Genomic DNA, 22,411 nt, shown 5'->3' with positions numbered 1-22,411 from the left:
CCCATAGAGTAGGCATAAAGTGCATAATCATAGGAAGGTTATGTTTGTGATAAATATGCTTTTTCTTTTATAGTCTGAGCATATTTCCTGGCCCTCATATGCGGACCAAAAGTGTTTTACATTTCTTTCATGTGATTTTATCACTCTCACAGAGCTTATAGAACATCTTTGCCTTTAGAGACATTTTGCTTTGAGTAGTTAAAAAAATACAACAACATATAGCAAAATTACACTGTTGCTGCCCAAGGACACTCCTCAACAACCAGCAGCTAAATTGTTTCTAAAATTAATAGTATCTGACATAGCAAAGTTATAGAATAATATATGAAAGAATGTAGTATTCACTTAGCTACTCTCTACCAGAATTAACCATTGTAAGTACTATACTATATTTGCTGCATATCTTTAAATGAAATTTAATTTTACACATATTTATATAAGGTTGAAATTTCATTTGCCTCCATTTTCAAAATTTCCCTTTGTCTCCACATTCCCAAGCCCCTGACAACCACTATCAAAAATATAACAGGCTTTGTTCTTAGCCTGTTTTCATGCTCTTTCATATACATACAGGCAACCATTAATAAGGTATATTTGTACATGTTTTTAAAATTGTGTAAATTGTATATATCATTCTATAATGTTCTTTTTCTTCCAACATTTTGTTTTTGCCATCTGTATAATACCCCAAACTTTTTAATAACTAGTAATGTCTCTTTAAAACAAACATGGGTAGTTGTGTTAATAAATGGGCTCTGCAATATTATTGTTAAAAATAACAATAAGGTAGGTTTGCTGCATGCAAGGGTTATAAAAAGAAGATAATAAGAAGCTTGACTCAATGACAAAGCCAAGATGGAAGGGACACGGATGCAGTATTCCATAAGAATACTAATCATTATAAAAATGCTGACTTGAAGTGTATTTTAGCAGCCAGCTGTTAAAGAAAACATTTGGTTCTTTCTCTCACCATACTGTAATGGAGAGAATCTCCTGGAATGGTGATTCCAATTTGCCATATGCTCAGGCTGGCCCTGCCTAGGTCTTAAAACGAAAAGGACAGAGTCTTGCTGTGAATGACAGTTTATACACACAGCCCTTAATAGGGAGAACAGTGCACCATCTTCTTGAGGCCACGCACTGAGCACAGAGATGGTAAAGGACATATTGTATGTGCCTCCATCTGGCCAGCCTCTGTTTCAGAGGCTGTCCTTTAGAAAGTATGATGTGTAATCGATTCAGTTTTGGTTTGGATTCTATCAGAGAAGCATGTGAAAGAGAGATGTCAGGCCCATTTCAAAATAATAGATATTTATGAAGGCTCAAACAAGTATATCATTTTTACCTGCAGTAAATGTATTTCTACAGATTTAATAGAGTATTTCCTTTGGCCTGAAGTTATATTTCCTACTAAAAAGTTGAGAGACACACCTCTCCGTATTGATAGGTGGATAACCCACATCTCATATCGTAGATGCCCTCAGAAATTCTAAATTGAACTTCAACCTTGCTCGACATAAAAGTGTTATCTACTTAGATTTTATTCTCCTTGAATTTGAGTTGCTAAAATGCAGGAGAAAAAGACCCACTTAATTCATCTATTTAAGTTAAAATGTCAGAAAATAGAATTTTCCCTTTGAATATGGATGGACAAGATGGTACCTCATACTTTTTCATTACCCTATAAATTTCAATCCACCCTTCAGTACATCTTAAATTTGAACTCTTTTATATGTAATAGCTGCTAAGGTCTCTCCTGCCCATATGATGTATGTGCTTCCTCCAAGCTCCTGTAGCATTTTGTTTTCTTGTAATATTTTAAGTTCATAACAGTTTTTGTTTTCCATCTTAGAGTTATTTACATATTTTGTATAAAACACATATCTCACATATCTTATACTTTAAATTGCTTGGATGAAGAAACCCTGTCCAATTAATCTGTGCATTCTTTACAGCATCTATCACAATATTAGACAGGTAGTAAGTATCTGGTAAACATGAATTGAATGAGCGAGCAAATAAATGAATGCCTGGGAGCAGGCATTTTAAACAATAGTAATCTTAAAATAAATGAAAAATATTTAGTCTTCTTAAAATAATTTTATTCAAATTGACTACCAGTTTAGATATTCTACTATATAACCCTAAAGATTTTAAAATATATATGCATATATAATGTATTTTTCAATACCAATTGTAGATATATAATAGTCAATATCAAGAATATATAGAGAAGATGGTGGAGTGGGAAGACCCTCAGCTCACCTCCTCCCATGGGCACAGCAAAACTACAGCTATTTACAGAACAACTGCTGAGGAGAAAAAATCAGAAGACTAGCAGAGAAGATCTACACCTACAGCTATAAAGAAGAAACAACAAGGGGATGGGTAGGAGGGTAGAGCTATGGTATAGCCAAGACCCATCCCCCCAGGTGGGTGACTCACAAATGGGAGGATAATTACAGTTGCAGAGGTTCTCCCCAAGGAGTGATGATCCAAGTCTCACATTGGGCTTCCTCATCTTGCACTGGGAAGATAAGCTCCCATAATGTTTGGCTTTGAAGGCCAGTCAGGCTTACTTTCAGGAGAGCCAGTGGGCTGTGGGAAGTAGACTCCCCTCTAAAACAGTGCCCACATAATCTCACATGCTCTGAGACCCAGGGCAGGAGCAGTAATTTGAAAGAAGCCTGAGTCAGACCCACTTGCTGATCTTGGAGAGCCTCCCAGACAGGCAAAAGGCAACTGGAGTTCACCCTGGGAACATATATGCTGGAGAGAGCCATGTTTAGGAGCTCATTCAACCATGTGGACCTTGGTGCTGGCAAGTGCTATTTTCGGATCCTCCCTCCAGCCTTTTAGAGCCAGGACCTGGCCCTGCCCACCAGACTTTCAGCACCAGTGCTGGGACACCTCAGGCTAAATAGCTAGCCTGGCAGGGATCCAACATCTCTCACACACAAGTAGGCCAGAACTAACTCTGGGACCACCTGGGACTCTATAGCCAGCAGCCTTGGGACCTGGCCCTGTCAACCAGCAGCCAGCAGCCTCCATACAAGGCAGGGCCTGGCAACCAACCAGACCAGGGTCCAGCCATGCCTACCAGACCACTCACTGCAGTCAGCCTTCCAAAACAGAAGGACTCACACAGCCCACAGAGCCCATATAGCTCTGGTGACCAGAGGGGAGTGTGCTGTTGGGCTGCATAGAATGTCTCCTGCAAAATGTCACTTCCCCAAGATTGGTAAACATAACCAACCTACAAGATAGATACATAGAAATAAAAATAGCAACTTAAGCAAAATGATGCAGCAGAGGAATATGTTCAAAATGAAGGAACAAAACCCAGAAGAAGAATTAAGTGCAGTGGAGATAGGCAATCTACCCAATAGAGGGTTCAAGGTAATGACTGTAAGGACATTCAAAGAATTTGGCAGAAGATTGGATGAACAGAGTGAGAAGTTAGGCATTTTTAACAAAGAAGACCCAAACAGAGATGAAGGATACAATAACTGCAACAAAAAATACACTAGAAGGAATCAATGGTAGATTAAATGATACAGAGGAACAGATCACTGACCTGGAGGACAGAGTAGTGGAAATCATTAAGCTGAAGCAAAAAAACCCAAAAGAATAAAAATAAATGAGGACAGTTTAAGCCCCTCTGGGACAACATTGAGCATCCTAGCACTTGTATTATAGGGGTCCCAGAAAGAGAAAACAGAGAGAAAGGGGCAGAGAACATACTTGAAGACATAATAGCTGTAAACTTCCCTAGCCTGGGAAAGGAAACAAACATCCAGGTCCAGGAAGCACAGAGAGTCCCAAACAGGATAAACCCAAAGAGGACCACACCAAGACACACTGTGATTAAAATGGCAAAAATTAAATATAAAGAGAGACTATTAAAAGCAGCAAGGGAAAAGCAACAAGTTACTACAAGGGAACTCCCATAAGGCTATCAGCTGACTTTTTAACAGAAATTCTGCAGTCCAGAAAGGAGTGGCATGGTACATTTAAAGTGATGGAAGGGAAAAATCTACAACCACAAATACTCTACCTGGCAAGTTTTGATGGAGAGATCAAAAGTTTTACAGACAAGCAAAAGCTAAAGAATTTAGCACCACTAAACTAGCTTTACAACAAATGTTAAAGGCACTTCTCTAAGTGAAAAGAAAAGACCACAACTAGAAACATGCAAGTTACAAAGGAAAAATCTCATTGGTAAAGACAGATTTACAGTAAAGGTAGTAAATCAGCCACGTATAAAGCTAGTAGGGAGGTTAAAAGACAAAAGTAGTAAAATTATTTATATCCACAATAAGTAGTTCAGAGGTACACAAAACAAAAAGATGTAAAATATGATGTCAAAAACAGTAACAGTGAGTAATGTAGTAAATGACTATGTATCAATAATATCTTTGTATGGTGACTTATCATAACTATATTTATCATGGTGATCATTTTGAAAAGTATAGAAATACCAAATCACTCTGTCATGTAACGGGAACTAACATAATGTGGTACATCAGTTATACTTCAAAACAAACAAACAAATTTATAGAAAAAGAGATCAGATTTGTGGTTACCAGAGGCAGAAGAAGGGAGAAGGGGAACTGGATGAAAGTGGTCAAAAGGTACAAACTTCTAATTATAAGATAAATAAGTACTAGGGATGTGATGTACAACACGATAAATATAATTAACACTGCTTTGTGTTATCTATGAAAGTTGTTAACAGAATAAATCCTGGGAGTTATTATCATGAGAAAAAAATTTTTTTCTATTTCTTTAATAATGTATCTATATGAGATGAAAGACATTTGCTAACATTATTACTGTGATAATCATTTCATGATGTATATTAGTCAAATTATTATGCTGTACATCTTAAACTTATACAGTGCTTTATGTCAACTATATCTCAATAATACTGGAAGGAAAGAAAAAGGATATATATTTTATATATATATATATAGAGAGAGAGAGAGAGAGAGAAAGAGAGAGAGAGGAGAAATATCAATGAAAATGTAGAGTTAGTTAATATTTATGGAGTGCCTATTGCATGCCAGTTGCTTAATTAAGCACTTTTGATACAACCTTTATTCTATGCTTAAAATACTTTATATTTTATTGCTTTAGTATTCTCATTTTACCTTGGAGAAACAATTGCATAAAGCTTCAATATCATGTTTAATTTCATGTATTTCCGAAACAGCAGAAGGCATATACAAAATAAGCATAAACAAATTAAATGTCAGTCATTTCTGTTAGAACTACATCAGAGATCATTTAGTTTATAATTAGAAAGATGCTAGAAAAAAGCAGTTCATGCCTGTGCACCTCCTCGGTGAGTCCCGATGAATTTCTGGTGCCGTATCTCCCACAATTTTTTGAAGATCCTGACTTTATTCAGAGGTTTTTAAACTCCACGCTATGAGGGATAGATTATCCATGAACTTAGGCTCAAGAAGAGGCACCTATATTTGCTCAGTTGAAAGACACTGAGGTTACCCCCAACTGAGAAATGCCAGAATGATTTTGCTCAGCTGAAAGATAGTAAAGTGGCTTGGACTGGGTGATCTGGTAGGGGACTGATGTGACATCTTTCCTCAGTTTGTCTACCTTAAAAGACTTTGTCAGGATAAAAGTAAAGATATCACATGAGCACTTGCTCCAAAGAAATGGGACAAGTCTCCCAATCGGTTACAGCTCTCTCAGGCAACTGAGAAATTTATGGGAATGGTGGAGGCAGAGTCTTCATACTATGCAGTGGTCCCATAGGGAAGTCATCTAATTAATTAGAAACGTGCTCATCCATGGGCCACATATAAAAGATGGTGTTTCAGTGTTCTGAGCACCCATGCAGTTTTAGCATGCTGGAGACAGAAATCGAGACATATAAAAGAGCTGAAACAACTTTAGGGCGACACCTACAGAAGTTAAGCTCACTAGTAGCACATCAGTTCACCACGAAATTTCATTACTATATTTTATCTCTGACAAATTCAACTTTAAAAATGGGGAAATAGAGTTTACAAATCAGAGAAACAAGGGGCATTAGAAAGCCAGCCTCCTACTAACAACCCAGCCAGATTCATGGACAGTATGTACAGAGCTTATTCTTGCAAGTACTTACTTAACTGGGGAAATTATATTAAAGGATATCTCAACCTAAAATGGCCAAACTGGGATTTTTGACATTCCAAAGTTAATACTTTTTCATGCACAGCTAGAAAAAGCCAGCTGTAACCTCAAACAGACTGACAGGAATGCTTACTTTACTTGTCATCTAGAAGCATCAAAAAGAGGAAATGATCAAGTAACATGCTTGTAGGAAACTGACAAGAATTGCTTGAAACGATATCAGAATTTTTTAAAAAGCTTCTAGCCAAGACATGAAAGCAACCTAAATCTCCATCAACAGATTAATGGATAAAGAAGATGTGATATATACATATAATGGAATATTACTCAGCCATAAAAAAGAATGAGGTAATGCTATTTGCAGCAACATGGATGGTCCTACAGATTATTATGCTAAATGAAGTAAATCAGGCAGAGAAACACAAATATCATATTATATCACTTATATGTAAAATCAAAGAAATGATACAAATGAACTTACTTACAAAACAGAAATAGACTCACAGATATAGAAAACCAACTTATGGTTACCAAAAGGGAAAGGGAAGTACGGATAAACTGGGAGTTTGGGATTAACAGATATACATCACTATATATAAAATAGATAAACAATAAGGACCTACTGTATAGCAAGGAACTATATTCAATATCTTGTAATAACCTATAATGGAAAAGAATCTGAAAATATATATATATATATATATATATATATATATATATATATATATATACATTCTTGAACTAGTGCAAAGATTAGCAAGTAAAAGTCTGTACTTATCCCAGAACTTTTTCCAAAAGTTTTAGTCTAGACAAAGATTTAGTAGTGCCAGCAAAGACCATGTGAATCAATTCTGGATTATTATGAAAGGTTTGAAGAACTTTAAATCAATATTCCAGTATGACATGTGAATTGTTCTCTAATCACCAAAATGATCTTGTACTTAACTTTGCCTTTTTAGAATGCTTAGATGAGGAACTGTCTACACCAATCAAAAGACACAATTTAGGTTGGTCCGAATTACATACAAATGTCTTTATCAGGCTGGCCAACCAACTTTTCAAAACCATTAAAATAAAAATAATATATCAGTAACAATTTTGAACCTTCAATTTTGCCAATTAAGTAATCAATGTCAGTTGAGAGTTAACCAACCTCCATTTAATTCGCGACAGACAGAAAAAAATCTAGATTTTGCTTTTACTGTAGAAAGCCCTGACATCAAAGAAAGAATTGTAGAATAAGAGGGATCTAGAAGAGAAACTGGATTTTAGACTAGAATTTCAAGTTAAACAAGAATAGATAGGGCTGCTTCAAGGGAACACTGGGGGTCTTTCCCCTTTTCCTCTCTAACACCCTGGAAGAAGTAGAGAAGATTATACAAGGAAAAACAAGTAAAGCCCTAATAGATAAAAGGACCACATTTTTAGTTTTGAACCCTACTAAAATTAAAGGCCCCCTTCTAGTGCACCTATTAAGTATCTTAAATCATTGCCTTTAAAATTCTACTTAGGGCAACTCAAAGGAAGGCACTCATTTCTTCCTAGTAGAAACTGCTCCTGTTCACCTGATAGGTAAAGATCTATTAGAAGCTTATGAAGCCCAAATTTCCTTTCTCCTAAGGAAGAAATGTTTCTAGATCTGAAAGATCAATCAGACTTCCTTCCTCATGTAATGGTTGTGATCCATCATGGGGGTGATACTGAACAAGACAAGTTACTAGTTAGTACCATATACTAGTTAGCTCCCGATTCTACCAACATTGGAAGAATACATTCCTCATCTCCCTTTAAAATGACTGTAGATCAGAATAAATTCCTGCCCAACATTCATCAATATCCATTGAGGTAGGAGGTCATAGAAGGAATAAAACTTTAATATCAGCTTACATTGAGAAAGGGTTTATGGTGCCTTGCACCGGCTCTTGTAACACTACCATTTTTGCCAGTTAAAAAAACCTAATGGCAAAGGTTGGAGGTGTGTACAGGACTTGAGATCTATTAATGCTATTATTATTCCATGCCATTCTGTAGTGCTAAACTCCCATAACTTACTGTCATGTATTTTGAAAAACAGTGACTTCTCTGTGAAAGATCTCTGTAGTGTATTGTTTAGTATCCCTGTACATCCTGATGATCAATATCTTTTTATCTCCACTTAGCTTGAATGGCAATGTACTGGACTGCAATGCTACAGGGCTATTATGAAAGCCCTACTTGCCTCCCCCAGATATTAAAGGCAGACCTAAATGATCTAAATTTTCCCCAGAAGTCAGTTTTGATACAATATGTAGATGATTTGCTGCTGTGCTCAAATTCCTTGATAAACAGCCAGCAAGACATCCTGTATTTACTTTAGAAGCTAACTTTAAAAGGACATAAACTGTCAAAAGAGAAATTACAATTAGGCAAGACTAATGTAAAATATTTAAGTCATAGCCTATCCAAAGAAGGACTTTTAACTGATCTGGATAGAGTGAAAGGCATTTTAGCCTTCCATGTCCTGAAGATAAAGAGGTAATTAAGGTGATTTTTAGGCTTTGCAGGCTCCTGTAGGAATTAGATTCCAAACTATTCTTTAGTAGCTCAGTCGTTATACAATTTACTTAAACAAGATTAATCTGAACCTCTCTGCTGGGGAATAGAACATTCTGAAGCTATGGAGACCATCTAAAAACTCCTGGCCAAAGCCCTGGCCTTGGGGCATCCAAATTATGATTTATGCTTCTTCCTCTCTGTTCATGAAAACGAAGGTGCCACACTAGGAGTATTTACTCAGCAACATGGAGGCTACTACCAGCCAATAGGATATTATAGCCAATAAATAGATTCTGTATCCGGGACCCTTGCTACTTGTCTCTTGGCTGTCACTGCAACGGCTGTGCTGTATCAGACCACAGAAGACATAGCCAAGAGTCACTCTCTTATTATCTTTTTTCCTCACTCTCTGGAAGCCTAACTAAACTCTCATCACACACAACATTATTCAGCAAGTTGATTAACGTCCCATGAAATTATCTTGTTCTCATCAAATATAACTTTTCACAAATGTAACAAGCTTAATCCAGTGTCTTGCTACTGGAGGAATCAGACGTCAATGATGAAAAACATGACTCCATTGTTTTAGCTGACAATTTTTTATCTCCCAGAATCGATCTTTGAGAAAGCCCTGTGGATAACACTGATTTTTTTTTATTATTCACTAATGGTTCATATCTTCGAGGACCTCATGGAAAGTGTCAGTCTGGTTATGTGTTATTTCTCCAGTGTCAGTCCTTGAAAATGGTCCCTTACTTAATGTTTCTTCCCCAACAGGCTGAATTAATAACACTAACAAGAGCCTGCCAGTTGGCAAAAGGAAGGTCTGCTAACATTTATACAGACGGTCTTTAACACTTTTGAGGTGGCCCATGGTTTTGGTATGCTTTGGAAGCAAAAGGGATTTTTAACATCCTCAGGACAGCAAATTAAAAATGGGAATCAAGTGGCAGAATTACTGGATGCAATCTCTCTGCCAAGCGCATGAGCCATTATTAAGGTATGGGGTCATTCAAAGCCTGACATTGCGGAAGCAAAAGGGAACTCTATTTAGCTGACCACCGCCTGCAAGGCAGCTGCTCTGCAAAACGAAAACAACCAACTAACAGCTGTTTTTTCTTTTCTGCTTCCCAATAACCTTACTGACACTTTGTTAAAAATTTCAGGGAACTGTGCCAGAGAGAGGAAGGGACACGTGGAAACAAAAAGGAGGAAGACTTGACTCCAAGAAAGCCTATCCTTCTGTTTGGAGCTCAATATCCTGTTTTACAATATATTCATGAGTTAACTCACTGGAATCCAGATAGGATGGTATTAAAGGGCAAACAATATTTGGGGGAAGCCTTCTTTTACTATAGGTTGGAAGGTTTATTCAAGGTGCACCCGTTGCCCAAAATGTAACCCAGGAAGGCTACTACATAGCTTTCAAGGAAATTTTCCATTTCCTGCATGTTCTTTTGAAGTTTGGCAGATTAATTTTATCCGGCTGCCTCCCGCTCAAGGTTACCAATATGTGCTTGTTATGATTTGTACGTTTTCACATTGGGTTGAGGTATTCCCGTGCAGAAAGACCACTGCACAATAAATAGGAAAACTGATTTGAGAAAGGGTGATCCCCGATTGGGGAGTTCCCTCAGAAATACAGAGTGATACAGGAACTTATTTTACCGGACAAATTATCAAAGAAATTTGTAAGATTTGGCCAATTGTGAAGCATTTCCATTGTGCTTATTAGCCCCAGTCTTCTGGGTTAGCAGAAAGAACAAATGGAACAATTAAAACCCAGTTGGCTAAGATTATAGATGCTTATTCCTTGCCCTGGCCCAAGGCCTTTCCATTGGTCCTCCTCAACCTCAGATCTACCCCTTTTGGCAAACATCATTTTCTCCCTTTGTAATTATTACAGAAAGGCCAATGAGATTAGATGAGGGGTTATATGAACCCGTATTGTTAAAAGGAAATATGTTACATTATTGCAACTGTTAAAATGAGTTATTAAAATGACATTCTGAGCTAGTTTCTGAAGCTTATCACAGTAATCTATCTTTGAATAAAGATCAGATGTCCCATGACCTACTACTAGGAGATAAAGAAATCATTTAAAGGATTCACTTTAGCCTAGATGGAAAGGCTCTTATCGGGTACCCCCACACAGCAAAACTAAAAGGAATTGACTCTTAGGTTCATATTTCCCACTTAAAAAGGTCCACTGCTCCAGACTGGTCTGTGTAGAGGATGGTGGACCTCAAAATCACCTTCAAGGGATGCTCAAATGGAGGAGAAAACTCACCAATACCAGGACGAGAAGAACACGATATTAGAAGTAGACAGCTGTCCCAAGATTCTTAACTTGACCCAGATGATCATTTATAGTGTTTTTTTAATTTCTTGGACTTCTTCATATGAGTCAAACATGTTTCTATTATGGGCACATCCTATGCAGATTTTAGGAATCAATCCAGTTATTGGGTCTGTGGCCAAATACTTACATCCAGTACTTCCATTTTACTTTGGTGGCTTTCTCCTCTTCAAGGCTCTGATTGGATAGCTCTCAGAAAATTGATTTTACAAGAAAGATGTTATAGTTCTGTTCAGGCCACTGTTGATATTATTAGATGGGATCCCTTACTTGACTGATCAATAATAGCTGCTATGACCTTGTCCAGAAATATTAATTTTCTTTAACGTTTGTTTACTCAAGCTCAATCAGAACAATGAGTTGAGTTTCAGTCAAAATCCATAAGCTTCCACTTATTAGGAGAAAACCTCCCCCAATTATGGAATGGATTTATATGGTTAATGCCAGGTATGGTCATTTAAGTTTGAAAGCCCCTTATGTTGGGAACAATTAAATCATACTAATCAGCCTAATAACACTAGGAAATTGGGCTGGGTGCCTTGTGAACAATGTCAATATATCATTAGAGACGGCGACTTGTACCAGACAGTCTGGGTCAGAGGACACGGGTATTACTGGGTCGCTCCTAATGGAAGTCAATGGATTTGCAGTACCAATTAATAGCGTTGGCCTCTGCTAGGATGGATAGAAAGATATATCCTATGATTCTCTTGGACTCAGGTCATTTACTTGCCAGTTCAGATCTGGCCCAAGCAAATTGATAGAAGCCAGATGGGTCAAGAGATCTGTATTTCTGTGGTATGACCATTCAGCAGCCATATTTGTGCCTTCAGTGGGATATGTAATTGTCCATATCAAAGCCTTTACAAAATTCACTCAACAGGCCCTAAATGATAGTAATTAGGCTATTAGTCTACTGAATTCTAAGGTCTCTATGAAGAGAAGAACTACTGTCCTCCCTTAAATACCTAGAAGAATTTAAATTGAGGCTTTTTCCCTAGACAAAGAGTTATTACCAGAAATAAATTTTATCTAAGTGGCTCCATTTATATGGCAGGGAAAACATCTAATTACCCAACACCTGTTCTTCTTTTTGTTGTCCTATGAATTAGCCTCCTATCCTTGAGAACCCCAGGTCTCTATCCCATTCCTTAGCTCAGGATGGCATCTAAAACGCATCTTACCTTTCTTTCTCTGAACTTCTCATATATTGGAGGGGTCCCTAACCCTCGTGTCTATGAAGGGTTCCTCTACTTGTGAAATTAAATTTGATTTCTTCTCTTAATCTATCTCACGTCAACTTAATTCTTAGACCAACCAGAAGAACATAGAAGCATAGAGGAAAGTTTTCTTCCTCACGGACGCTCTGCGTAACATGATCCTTCAGTGTTCTTGCCTGTGCTGTGCTAAGTTCTGGGACACTGTGGTCTTTTATCCCACCACTGGTCCTCAGACTGTAAATTTTTTAATTAGAAGAGCTTGATCTTATTTGTCATCATATCTCCAATTCCCAGCCAGTGAGCTCATCATGTAAGTACTTAAGTAATATTTTTTGGATGAATGAATCATCTTGGGTTAAAAAAACTAGCCATTATAGGGAATTCCCTGGTGGTCCAGTGGTTAAGACTCCACGTTTCTACTGCAAGGGGCGCGGGTTCAATCTCTAGTTGGGGGACTAAGATCCCGCATGCCACATGGCCAAAAATAAATAAATAAATAATAAAAAATAAATAAAAATTGAAAATAAAAAAATAAATAAAAATAAAGAACTAGCTATTAAATAGCTGAGTAGACCACTAGGAGGATTCTTATTTATACTTATTAATCCTGTGCTTTTTTTCTCAACTATAAAATGAAGAGGTTGAATGAATCACCTTCCAGCTGAGGTGTTCCACACTCCCAATCATCTATGCTTGGTCTCTCTTCTCACATTTAGACAACTTCCTCACAGAATAGGGAACAAAAGGTAGAAGTGAAGAGCAATGAAGAAAATAATGTGTACATTTGTCACTCCTTTTCTTCCTTTCTTTGTTCATTCATTTGAAGAAAGTATGTGTTGCTTTCTTGATGAATTCTGCAAAGAAGTTTCAAAGATAGATAAAACGTCATCCATGAATTTACTGAGCTCTCATAAAAGTTGTGAATAGAGTCTTACTACTAAATTAGTACGTTCTAATGCTTTATGTGCTGTAATAGTGATTAGAGGAAAGTGCTAGGGGAAAAAATGATTTTACCTTCTTAGTGAAGATCTGGTAAAGAATCAAACAGGAAGAAAGCATCTGAGCAGCTGAGCTGAGCTTTGGAAAATAAATGAGAATTTAACAGGAATAAAAGTATTGAGAAGGGCATTCACTCCAGGTCAAGAAACAGCTTGCACAAAAGACATGAAGGTATACAAATGAAAGGCCTGTGTGTTTCAGGATTGAAAATCCATGTGGGATATGGAAAGAATGTTTTTTTGTGTGTGTGTTGTTTTTTTAATTTGTTTGTTTTCTGTTTTGGTGAGAGAGGCAGGAGATAAGACATAAATTTTTAAATCCTGGTTGGCTTAGAAGAATTATTTCTGGCTTTGAAATTTCTTTTCTCCTAAATATATTTACTGACCACTTTTTTTTTTTTTTTTTTTTTTTTTTTTTTTGCAGTATGCGGGCCTCTCACTGTTGTGGCCTCTCCCGTTGTGGAGCACAGGCTCCGGACGCACAGGCCTAGCGGCCATGGCTCACGGGCTTAGTTGCTCTGCGGCATGTGGGATCTTCCCGGACCAGGGCACGAACCCGTGTCTCCTGCATCGGCAGGCGGATTCTCAACCACTGCGCCACCAGGGAAGCCCTACTGACCACTTTTTATCAATTTCTTTCTCTTACATTTTTATTCTTAGTAAAATAAATACCTGTGGTTTATGAAATTCCTATAGGCAATTGCTTGTTTTTATATAACTCTCTATGATGATCTTTGATCTGATTTCTTTTCATATAAACTTAGAAGAACTTCTTGAAAGCTGATTCTAAGATTAACAGCCAAGGTATTAATGCACAGTATTGCATATTTAATGCAGAATTCATTAATCCAGCTTTCTTACTGTACACTCCCTGCCCCACCCCAGTGAATTTACTATCCCTCAGCCAGCACTTCTATAAGAAAGGAAGAAAGAGTGGGTAGTACATTTTTAGCATTTTTGAAGAAAAACAAAGGAAACATTTCTTCCCAGAAAGCTCATTGAAGAAGTGGTGTAAACATCAGAGAGATAATTCTAGAACAGATGAACAATGTTTGAAAACTTGGGATGAATGTTGAGAATAACCACCACAGAAAGCATTTGTTAAAGGAGGATCAAAATTGTCAGCTCTGATGTAAACAACCAAGAATTAAAGGATGGTGTAATCAGCACTTCACAGTGCTGATTACACCTTTTAAAAATTTTGGTCTATTCTATTTTTGGTGTGTTACAATCATCTATCTTGCAGACCTGCCTCCTACTTCTAATTAATTCCAGACTCCAATCTTAAGAGCTCATTTCCTTATACAAGGAGACTGATAAGTATCAGAAGGTGTTTGGCCATCTCAGCCTGTGATCGTTAGAAGGAAAACCTTCTGGGATGCATTAGGGCCGCTGGCTGGAAGCAGTCAGATGGGAAATAAATTTGTTCAGAGGCTTAGGGTCAAGCAATGGAACTACATTCTCAGAGGATAGGGCAAAGAAACATCACATTTCAGGCTTTGGCATTTGCTTTGTACTTTTAAGCCATGATATGGTGGGAGTTGCTGTGCGGTAGGACAATAAATTAGTGGAAATGTAAAAGAGAAAAACTATCCTCAATTTGCTCTGCACCAGAGCCTCAAGAATTCCCTACACTAACCTGAATTTTCTTTAATGCAATATTCTTATAGGCTTAACATTCAAAGATTTTGAGATTTTCGAATATGAATCTGCCTCACATTCCCATTTGCAAAATGAGGGTCCTGGGGTGGTCCAGTTCTAAGATCCTGTCCATCTCTGATGATCTATGGTTACACTGGTTGGTGGGACGTGATCATGGACACTCCTCCAGTATACGAGTGCTTCTGCCAATCTGATGGGAGTGGTTGAACTCTTATCTCTCTCAGAAGCTTCTGGGAAAGTTTGTGTCCAGTTTCTTGTGCTTGAAAAAATACCAATGATCCACCAAAATCAATTTCTTTAATCAAAAATCACCTGCAAGTATAGTACTGAGCAAGCAAAAACCTCATCTCTCTACATATTCATTCTCTGTTTTGTAGTAAAACGAGTTCAAACTCAACAGATTGTAAGATGAGCTTATAGTATACTCAGTACTTCTCATAATTTCACTTATGGTTTTACTTGTTCTCATGCACAATTACAGACACTCACATGCTCACTACAGACACACACAAACACAAACTCACGGCTATTCTAAGGAAGAAAAATAATAGCAATGACTAAATTCAAATAATAATAATATAGTAGAGAATATATGTAGTCAACGTTTTTAGGGTTTCATATCCATGATTTGTCCATAATTAACTTCTATTAATTCATTTGTTATTCTAGTCAAAGCTGTAAGATAACTGAAGACAATAAATTAGTATTTTCAGTAGTTTCTTATAGTCTTAATTTATCAACCAAATAGAGAAACAGGTATCTGTTCCTGATTGAATCTTGTCTCTAAATTAACAACTTTTTGGAAGAGCTAATTCCATTAGAAATGACATTTTAAGTGTAGCCATTATTTACAACTGAGTACTTAATGACAGACAGAAAAGAAAGAAAGTTGTCTAATTTGAAGATAAAAGGGAAACAATTTTTTTAAAAAAAGAGAGAGATTTAAACTTGTTTATTAGTTTGAAGAAGGCAAAGAGAAAAATGCCCACAATTGAGAGAAAATGGAGAAAAGCAAGATCAGTATTTTAATAGGAAAAGGCTTAGATTAGATTTCCTGAGTGAATTCTGAAAGGTCAGTACTCAAACTGAGACGAAATTAATAAAGAAGAAAGAGTATTACAAATTGGAAGAAATAAAAGTGACGAGAAGATAGAAGAACAAAAGGATGGATTTCAAATCTGCTTGTAAACAAAGTAAATAAGGAAATGACATGAAACACTACAACTTCATGGATGCTGACATCATAAACACTCTTGAAGATAATTTAAATTGTATTATTGAGAATTTATTTTAAACATATTTAGTATAAACTTTTGTGATTACAAATAAATATTGATTCTTCTGCAATCTCTACATGATAAAAAGAGTAAGAAAAAAACCTTGACGTATAATACATAATTGAAAATATGTCACGGTATATACTGGAGGCTATGTCCTGAATGTTTGGGTTGTCCCAAAATTCATAGATTGAAAAACCTAATGCTCAATGTGATGGTATTAAGAGGTGGGACTTTGTAAGGTGATTAGGTCATGAGAGAAGAACTCTCATGAATAGAATTAGTGCCTTTACGAAAGAGGTCTGAGAAATCTCTCTTGCTCCTTCCAACATCTGAAGACATAGCAGAAAGATGGCTATCTAGGAAGCAGGTACTCACCAGACACCAAATTTTCCTGGACCCTAACCTTGGACTTCCCAGACTCCAGAACCGTGAGAAATAAATTTCTGTTCTTTATAAGAGACTCATTCCCTGGCATTTTGTTATGGTGGCCCAAAAGGACTAAAACATTAGATGAATTTTTTGGAGGTAGTTTGATGATATTTTGCTAATCACTCAGGAATGCCTAAATCCCTTTCTTCCTTCACTTCTCCTTATATGGGAGTTCCCCCATTCTCCATGAACTGGGGCTAAGGCATGGGGAGAAAATAGCATTCTTTTACTTATAGTAAACCAGAAAAAAGAGAGAGAGAGAGAGACAGGTTGAGCATACTAAATGGAGAGAAATAGCATGAACCAAGAGATGAAAATAAAAGTGACGGATGTAGGGAAACATCAGTAAGTCAATCTCCTTGAAGATCTCCGACTGAAGATGTAGCAGACAATAAGCCTTCCAGTTAAACACACACTGTGTGTGTTGGGGGATTGCGGAAGGACTAGAAAGGGGTCTTTGTCTTTCCAAAACTATCATCTCTGCTCAGCAAATCTTTGATGTGCCTTGAAGTACATTAGTCTTTACTTCCACAACTAGAACTGTGGTTTCCTTTGTATATCCCAGTGGAGTTAATACATTGGCCTAAATACAATCTAAAATCCAAGTTAGCATTGTCAAAACATTTATATTGAAAAGATCAGGAAGAAAATCAAAAACAAAAATATTGGAGGCTAATGACATAAATGCTTTCCTACATTTTATTTTGACAAGTAAGTCCATTAAAAAACAAATTTGTAGAGTAATAGTAATATCATTATGGAATGGATATTTTACTGTGGATACAATTCATCTATGAATTGATATTTGCACCTGTTGACAAATTTTCCCTAGATAGTTGAACTTTGCTTTTGCTTTGCTTATGTAGTATAAATGTTCATGTTTTTTCATCTGAGGAGTAAAATATAATGGACAGAAATCATAAATAAAATAAATGCCAACCAGAATAAAAATATTTCAGTAACAGCAGGAGTTTCTTCTTAGAATAGTCTAGCCAAATACTTCTGAAACTATTTAGAAAATGAAATGATGAAATCTCAAAGATACTCATTAAGTGTAAACACTAATGGTAGATCAATGAATGGTATCTTGATGCTAATGGAGGAAAAGCTGGCAGAGTCTCTTTTCACAAACATAAATGAAACAGTACTTGAGAATTAGAAATGATTTGGTCAGTTTTCATGCTTCTGAAAAAAATTATTTTTAATGGAAAGTCAATTTAGGAGCACCTGGAGTCCCACATATCAAGTGCTACATAGATTTGTCAGAAACAATTCCTCTCAAGAAATTCTAACTTTCTCTCTGTCTAAATAATCTAGTTTGCAAACAGGGAAGAGGTGGCACAAGTAAATAGTACCCATTTTTATTTTAATGGATATAATTAAAATATATTAAAATAATTTTAGGAAAAATGTGATCAAATCAAACAGAAAGACACATGCATCGCACAAGTTTTCCATTGTATTTTACACATGTAGAAATCATCAAAATTCATCCAAAATATATACACAAAGTGATGTCAGTATCTTTTAACAATGTACAATATTGGACTAAGGCGAAAGAGTTCTTTAAAACTTCACTTCAGTAGTTTGGTAGAAATAAGCATTATTATGTGAAGAATTTTGAAACAATATTCTGTATATTTATAATTCATTTTCTTCATAAAGAAGATTTAAATCATAGCATAATTTTAAAATTCCAAAAAATAGATATCACCACATATTTATTATTTTACTGTCAATTGGTGAACAATGCTGACCGATTTGGGTTGCATAGATGTTGATCTTACTGTGAGTATAGAACCCTGGGAGAAGTACAGGGTTACAGTTGCTATACAGGGTATATCCATTACAGTATGGATATACCACATACTGTAATTTTTCTTTATTTTTATTTAGTGCTCTCTTTGACTATATTTGTCCTCCAGATTTTCATATATATTTTACTTATTCCAATAGTCACTAATCTTAAAACCAATTCCTATTTTATCCCCTGTGATCCTGTCTCTCTCTGGTAATATTTTACATTTGGATGGAAATCTAACTCTTGAAAAGTGCTCAAATCATTACCATATGTCATCTACCAAACGCCACTGCCATTCTCTCCATTTCACAGATTTTAAATAAATGAGACTCAGAGAGGTTGAATTGACTTGACCAAATTTACATAGTAATAATGGCATATGGTTATTACTCTGGGTCTTCTTACTAGAACCCTGTCTTTCATTCATTGCATTGAGCTTTAAGCTCTGGTCTTGGAGGTGGAGGAGGTGAAGGGACCGACACTTGGGGGTCTCGACTAACCTACTCAGTCCACATTTTATCAGTTCGGAGGCGCCGTCTAGAGGTAAAGGGAATGAAAAATATTGTTTTCCAATTTTCCTTAAAGAAATATTGGTTTTGAGAGAAAAGAAACCACTATACTCCTAATTGGTACTTTCAAAATAGAAAACATCACAATTAAAATGAGGATTAATAGAAATAAATAATAATGAGATTATTATTAACTGTTAAATTCTCTTCACTAAATGTTTACTTTTACCTTTTCTTTCTCCTAAGCATGTGTTTGCCTGGTCCATATTTTAGATCTCTGCTCCATCAGTTTTAGCTAATTTCTTATTTTCTTTTCAAGTAAGACTTCTTTCTGCATTTGTTGAAGTTTCTACACTCTGTGCTATTTATCTCTGTTTCCTCTCCTGAAATTAGTTTGTTCTCATGTGCTTTTAAAAGAACCATATACCATTTCATTGTATATGTATATATGTGTATATATATATATATATATATATATATATATATATATATATATACACACACACACACATATCTTGAATTGATTCCTGACTCCTTTAAACAGATGGCTTCTTATTTGGTGCAAAATTCTTATTTTTACATTATAAAAACATGAGTATTACAGAACATGGACTAAAAATTCTAAAAGAAAGTTTTATCACCTGATCTGGATTAGCTATTTAAGGCCAGCGACTTTAATTTTCCATGTGTGTCATTAGAATGTTTAGATACTGACATGAATATGAGAAAGCCTTAATTCTGAAATGAAATTGAAAGTTTAAACTTGAATAAAATTCTGCAGAGAAGGGGAGGTATATGAGCAAAATAAGTTTTAAAATGGTGATCCAACATTTTTTTTCTTTTATTTTTTAAACAGACATATAACTTGCAAACAGTAAAGTGCACTAAACATAGTAGAGTTTGGTGAATATTTCACAGGTTGGTTCATGTGTCAACAATGCAGATCAAGATGTAGACCATGCTAGTACCCCAAAAGTCCTCCTATACTTTCCCCTTGATATCTTCTTCCAGTAATAACTATTATTTTGACTTCTGTAGCCATGGATTATTTGCTTATTACTGAACTTCATAAAAATTATGTCCTAACAGATGTATTCTACTGAATTATTTTTTAAAAATTCTTTTGGCTGCACCGTGCAGCATGTGGGATCTGAGTTCCCCAAGCAGGGATTGAACCCATGCCCCTTGCAGTGAAAGCGAAGAGTCTTAACCACTGGACTGACAGGCAAATCCTTATTATGTCTGATATTTTCTCAATATTTTACATGTGAGATTCATCCATATTGTTTCATGTAGTGGTGGCCAGTGCATTCTTAAAGTAATATTTTGAAAGCAGAAGTCATGATTCAACATTTACATCATTTTTACCAAAATGTGAGAAAGATAATAGGTTGCTAATATTTCCAAACAGTTTGTGATAATCAAAATCTTGGAATTAAAAGAAAAAGAGCATATTTTTCAAAAGCTTTTTGAACACAATATATTTTCTGTGTCCCATTTTCTACTGTTTTATAATTTTCTTTGTATTTATGGTAATAAAGTGCTTCCTGCTTTGCTTACTTTCTCTCCCATGACTAAAATTATTTTCACTTTTATAAGAGACTGTAAAAAATTGATTGTTCCCATGAGTTCTGTTTAAGAAGTACATTCATTGGTAAAATGAGATGTATTCTTTATTTATGTTGTTCATGTAGTAGTTATTACACATGAAATTATTAGCAACTGATTAAAGGATGAAAGAAAATAATTACATCTAGTTTTCATAGCTGGATTGCAACTAACTTCTGAAAATGCATTATGAGTATTATTTAACCCTCTTATTGTGACCATAAGAAATATCAATATTCAAAATAGCCAATTTGATAAAAACCAAAAATGACTAACACTGCAAACAATTGAGCAAAATAAGGGGAAAATTAAACAGATTATGCTGAAAACTGCACAATTCAAACTTTGACCTAGGAAAATTGAACTACGTAAAAATAAGTTCATAAAAGCAAACTCTAAATAGGAGAAGCTATATTTGCTAAAATCAGATGTCATTAAATAAAATGATAAATATTTTATTGCAAAGTATATTTGGAAAAGAATTTATCCAGAATATAATTTTATAAACTTCAAACGAAAATGGAAAAAAAACTGTAAGCTATTGATCAGAAATTAGTTCCATAGCAAGCAACTAAAAACCTGTTTAAATTCAACATAACTGATTAAATGTTTTTTTATGCAACAGAAGTTGAAGTTTAGACTAAGCTGGGGTTTGCATAGCAGTGCTAAAATGACTCATCCTCCTTTTATCTTCCTGCTCCAAAATATCTAATAGTCATATTTATATTTTCTTCAGGGTGATTAAGATAGCTGCTGCTTCCTCAGTAATCCCATTCACATACAAGTTATGTGAATTAATTAAATGTGTAATCCCATTCACACACAAGTTATGAAAAAAGAGAGAAGGAAAATGGCATAAAGTACAAAAACTATAGTGGCCTTCTAACTAAGTCTAGATCATGAAAAAAACTCTCCTAACCCCCAACCCTTTCCTCGCAGCTGCCTCTTATATTTCATTGGCTCAAACTGGATCCCGTGGCCACTCTTAGCTGCAACACTATCTGGACAAGTGAGTCTTCCAATTTTTCTACCGGGATAGTAGAGGAACACAGAAGAGCAGGGGACTCTGAACTATTCAAGGCAACCAATCCAGTGTCTACCGTTTGGTTCCACTGCTCTTTGGAAACCTGAACGAAGAATTAAATTGGCCTAATTGTTCTTTACATGGACATATACACACAGCTATATATAAAACAGATAACTAATAAGGACCTACTGTATAGCACAGGGAACTCTACTCCATATTCTGTAATGACCTATATGCAAAAAGAATTTTAAAAGGAGTGGATATATGTTTATGTATAACTGATTCACTTTGCTGTACAGCAGAAAGTAACACAACATTGTAAATCAACTATACTCCAATAAAAATTTTTAAAAGATTGTATTAAAGTTTAAATAATTTTGTCTAAAATTCTTGTGTCTATAAACAAAGTAAAAAAAAAAATCACATTGCAAAATAGCAGAGTAGACACTTGCACTGGTCCAAAGGATGAGCACAACATGAAGATGAGTTTCCAAACATTTGTTAAATATTTTAAAAAGTAGGATCGTAAATTGTTTAGTGATAATCAGTGAAATTACACTGAGTATGGTTGCAAGTCTTTAGTTTTAAAATCCATGCAAACAAAGTATTTAAGAGAAATACTGGAAGCCATGGTAAAATGTCTTCCCACTGCTTCAAATACCACTGCTTTGAGGTCTACTGATTCCTCCTGAATGCTGATTATCTTTTAACTTTGTAGCTGTTCAGTGCCCTGTATCTTGAATATATAGAGATAATATTCTGTCTAGTTTGTTTGTGGTAAACTCAACTCTAACGTGCTTTACATGTTTTGTTGTCTTTCTCTCTGTCAACATATATAC

General features: G+C 35.7%; 1 long non-coding RNA gene across 1 annotated transcript in view; it reads right to left on the bottom strand.

Annotated features, from left to right (window-relative positions):
• LOC136792388 (uncharacterized) overlaps nucleotides 1-22,411 on the bottom strand; it is a 516,901-nt gene that overhangs the window by 936 nt on the left and 493,554 nt on the right. The gene's annotated exons all lie outside the window — the stretch shown is intronic.

This window comes from Kogia breviceps, chromosome 13 (genome assembly GCF_026419965.1).
Source record: "Kogia breviceps isolate mKogBre1 chromosome 13, mKogBre1 haplotype 1, whole genome shotgun sequence".
Taxonomy (NCBI): Eukaryota; Metazoa; Chordata; class Mammalia; order Artiodactyla; family Physeteridae; genus Kogia; species Kogia breviceps.
Note: the sequence above shows the minus strand (reverse complement) of the source record. Positions and strands in the feature narration are given on the sequence as shown.